Raw genomic sequence first — 4625 nt, 5'->3', positions numbered from 1 at the left:
TTGATGGATGGCTGGGTGGATGGACGGGTCGGTGGATGGGTGTATGGATGGATAGATGGATGGAAGGGTGGGTAGATGGGTGTGTGGGTGTATGGGTGGATGGATGGATGGATGTGTGGTTGTATGGGTGCATTGATGGGTGGGTGGATGGATGTTTGGGTGGGTGGGTGGATGGATGTTTGGGTGGGTGGGTGGATGGGTGGATAGATGGAAGGATAGGTGGGTGGATGGATAGGTGGATGGGTGGATAGATGGTTGGATATGTGGGTGGATGGATGGGTGGATGTGTGGTTTGGTGGCACGAAAGCTGGTTGGATGGATGGATGAATGGGTGGATGGGTGGATGGTTTGATCGTTGATTTGGTGGATGGGTGGGTGGATGGATGGGTAGATGGGTGCGTGGGCGGGTGGATGGTCGGATGGTTGAATGGGTGCGGGGGTGGATGGTTGGGTGGTTGGATGGGTGGGTGGATGGATGGGTGGATGGTTGGGTGTATGGATGGGTGGGTGGGTTGGTGTGTTGGTGGATGAGTGGATGGGTCCGTGGGTGGGTGGCGGATGTGTGGATGGGTGGATGGGTGGATGGTTGGATGGATGGGTACTTGTATGCGTGGATGGATGTGTGGGTGGATGGGTCGGTGGAAGGTTGGTTGTTTGGGTGAGTGGGTGGTTGGTTGGGTGGGTGAATGGATGGAAAGGTGAATGGGTGGATGGGTGGGTTGCTGGGTGCGTGGGATGGGGGTTGTTTGGATGGGTGGGTGTGTGTGTGGATGGGTGGGTGGATGGGTGGTTGTGTGCAAGGATTTGTGGGTGGATGGGTATAAGGGTGGATGGATGGCTGGATGGGTGGGTGGGTGGGAGGATGGTTGTGTGGGTGTTTTGCTGGTTGGAATTGTGGGTGGATGGGTAGATTGGAGGATGGATGGGTGGATGGGTGGAAGGGTGGATGTGGGGGGGGGATATGTGGCTGGGTGGATGGTTGGGTGGACGGGTGGAAGGGCGGGTGGATGGATGGTTTGGTGGATGGATGGGTGTGTGGGTGGATGGGTGATTGGGTGGGTGGGTGGATGGTTGGGCGAATGGATGGATGGGTGGATGAGAGCATGGATGGATGGGTTGATGCGTCGTTGGATGAGTGGATGGGTGGGTGGATGGGTGGGTGGATGGGTGGGTGGGTGAGTGGACGAAAGGGTGGGTGGGTGGACGAATGGGGGTGTGGGTGGTTGGATATATGGGTGGGTGGGTAGATCTATGGGTGTTTGCGTGGATGGGTGGTTGGACTGGTGGGTGGGTGGGTGGATGTGTGGATGGGTGGATGGGTGGTTGGATGGTTGGATGGATGTGTGGGTGGATGGATGGATGGGTGAATGGGTGGGTGGGTGGATGGATGGGTAAATGGGTGGGTGTATGGGTGGGTGGGTGGATGGATGGGTAAATGTGTGGGGGGATGGGAAAATGTGTGGGTGGATTGGTGGATGGATGGGTGGGTTGATGGATGGATGGATGGGTGGATGGGTGGATGGGTGGGTGGATGGGTGGATGGGTGGGTGGATGGATGGATAGGGGTTGGATGGATGGATGGATGAGTGGGTGGATGTCTGGATGGATGGGTGGGTGAGCTAATGGGTGGATGGGTGGATGGGTTGGTGGATGAATGGGTGGATGGGTCCGTGTTTGGGTGGATGGGTGGATGGTTGGGTGGTTTGCTGTGTGGGTGGGTGGGTGGGTGGATGGGTGTGTGGGTGGGTGGGTGGATGGTTGTGGGTGGGTGGATGGGTGGATGGATGTGGGTGGGTGGGTGGGTGGATGGGTGTGTGGGTGGGTGGATGGGTGTGTGGGTGGGCGGGTGGATGGGTGTGTGGGTGGGCGGGTGGATGGGTGTGTGGGTGGGCGGGTGGATGGGTGTGTGGGTGGGCGGGTGGATGGGCGCGTGGGTGGGTGGATGGTTGTATGTGTGGGTAGAGAGATGTATGGGTGCGTGGGTGGACGGTTGGTTGAGTGGATGGGTGGGTGGATGGTTGGATGGATGGGTGTGTTGTTAGGTGAATGGATGGGTTTTTGGGTGCATGGTGGATGGGGGGTGGATTGGGGAATGGGGGGTGTGTGGATGTATGGATGGGTGGACGGTTGGGTGGGTGGTTGGATGGAAGGATGGGTGGGGCATGGATGTTTCAATGGGTGAATGGCTGGATGGGGGCTGGATGGGTGGGTGGATGGTTGTATGGGTGGAAAAGTAGATGGGTAGGTGGGTGGGTGGATGGATGGCTTGATGGATGGGTGGGTGGTTGGGTGGGTGGATGGGTGGTTGGATGGGTGGTTGGTTGTGTGTAAGGATGGTTGTGTGGGTGGACGGATGGGTGGGTTGATGCGTGGGTGGGTGGGTGGGGTGGTGGGTGGATGGGTGGGTTGGGAAATGGGTGGGTGGGTGGAGAGGTGGGTGGATGGGTGGGTTGGGAAATGGGTGGGTGGGTGGAGAGGTGGTTGGATGGGTAGATGGTTGGGTGGGTGGGTGGGTGGAAGGATGGGTGGATGGGTGGCTAGATGGATGGGTGGATCGAGGTGTGGAAGGGTGAATGGATGGTTGTGTGCGTGGGTGGGTGGGTGGGTGGGTGGATGGTTTGATGGGTGAATGGGTGGTTGTTTGGGTGGGTGGGTGGGTGTATGTGTGGATGGGGTTGGATGGATGGATGGATTGATGGAAGGGTGGTTAGGTGGATAGGTGGGTAGATAGGTGTGTGGATGGTTGGGTGGATGGATGGATGTGTGGATGGGTGAATGGGTTTTTGGGTGGATCGTTGATTTGGTGGATGGGTGGGTGGATGGACGATTAGATGGGTGGATGGAAGGGTGGATGGGGGGGCGGGTGAATGGAAGGGTGGATGGAAGGGTGGATGGGGGGGCGGGTGGATGGAAGGGTGGATGGGGGGGCGGGTGGATGGGTGGGTGGGAGGTTTTATGGATGCGTGGGTGTGTGGATGGATGTTTGGGTGGATTGGTTGGATGGATATGTCGATGGGAGGATGGATGGGAGGATGCGTGGATATTTGGTTGGATGGGTGGGGCGGTGGGTGTATGGTTGTGTGGATGGGTGGTTGGGTGTGAGGATTTGTGGGTGGATGGGTATAAGGGTGGATGGATGGGTGTTTGGGTAGATGGGTGGGTGGATGGATGTACTAGTGGCTGGATGGGAGGATAGATGGGTGGATAGGTGGTTGGATGGATGGGTGGATGGGTGGATAGTTGGGTCGATAGGTGGGTGGATGGATGGGTGGATGGATGAGTGGATGGATGGATGGGTCGATGGTTGGATGGGTTGATTGTTGGGTAGGTGGATGGATGGGTAGATGAGTGGGTTGGTGGGTGGATGTGTCGATGGGCGGGTGTGTGGATGGGTGGGTGGGTTATGGGTGGATGGGCGGGTGAATGGGTGGCTGTGTGGATGGGTGGATGGGTGGGTGGGTGGATGGGTAGATGGATGGGTGGATGGATGGGTGTATGGGTTGATCGTTGTGTTGGTGGATGGATGGGTAGATGAGTGGTTTGGCGGGTGGATGGGTCGATGGGCGGGTGGGTGGATGGGTGGGTGGGTTGATGGGTTGATGGGCGGTGAATGGGTGGCTGTGTGGATGGGTGGATGGGTCGATGGGCGGGTGGGTGGATGGTTGGGTGAGTTAATGGGTGGATGGGCGGGTGAATGGGTGGCTGTGTGGATGGATGAATAGGTGGGTGGGTGGGTGTGTGGTTGGTTGGGTGGATCGGTGAATGGGTAGATGGGTATGTGGATGGATGGTTCTGTGTATGGTTGGTTGGGTGGGTGGATGGATATGTGTGGGGGTGCTTGGGTGGGAGGATTTGTGGGTGGATGGGTATATGGGTGGCTGGATGGGTGGATGGGTGGATGGGTGGGTGCTTTCCTGGATGTTTGGGTGGATGGATGGGTGGGTGGGTGGGTGGGTAGGCGGGTGGGTGGGTGGGTGGTTGGGTGGGAGGATTTGTTGGTGGATGGGTATAAGGATGAATGGATGTGTGGATGGGAGTATGGGTGGGTGGATGGTTGGTTGGGTGGTTGGGTGGAAGGATTTGTTGGTGGATGTGTAGATGGGTGGTTGGGTGGGTAGATGGGTGGATGGATGGGTGGATGGGTGGGTGGATGGGTGGATGGGTGGGTGGAAGGATGGATTGGTGGATTGGTGGATGGATGGGTGGGTGGGTATATGTGTGGGTGGGTGGGTGGTTGGTTGGTTGGATGGGTGCGTGGGTGTGCATTTGGGTGGATGGGTGGGTGGGCGGGTGATTGGGTGGGTGGATGTTTGGATGGGTGGGTGTGTGGGTTGATGGATGTGTGGTTGGGTGGGTGGGTGGGTGGGTGAATTGATAGATGAGTGGGTCGGTGGGTGAGTGGATGGATGGGTGGATGGGTGGATAGATGGATGGATGGATGGGTGGATGGGTGGGTGGATGGGTGGGTGGGTGGATGGGTGGGTGGGTGGATGGGTGGGTGGGTGGGTGGATGGGTGGGTGGGTGGGTGGATGGTTGGGTGGGTGCGTGGGTTGCAGGATGCGTGGGTGGGTGGGCGGATGGTCTAATGATTGGTTGGGTGGGTGGATGTGTGCCTGGATGCGTG

This window comes from Cynocephalus volans, chromosome X, assembly GCF_027409185.1.
Source record: "Cynocephalus volans isolate mCynVol1 chromosome X, mCynVol1.pri, whole genome shotgun sequence".
Classification (NCBI taxonomy): domain Eukaryota; kingdom Metazoa; phylum Chordata; class Mammalia; order Dermoptera; family Cynocephalidae; genus Cynocephalus; species Cynocephalus volans.
The sequence above is the reverse complement of the archived record's forward strand: the minus strand, read 5'-3'. Positions refer to the sequence as shown.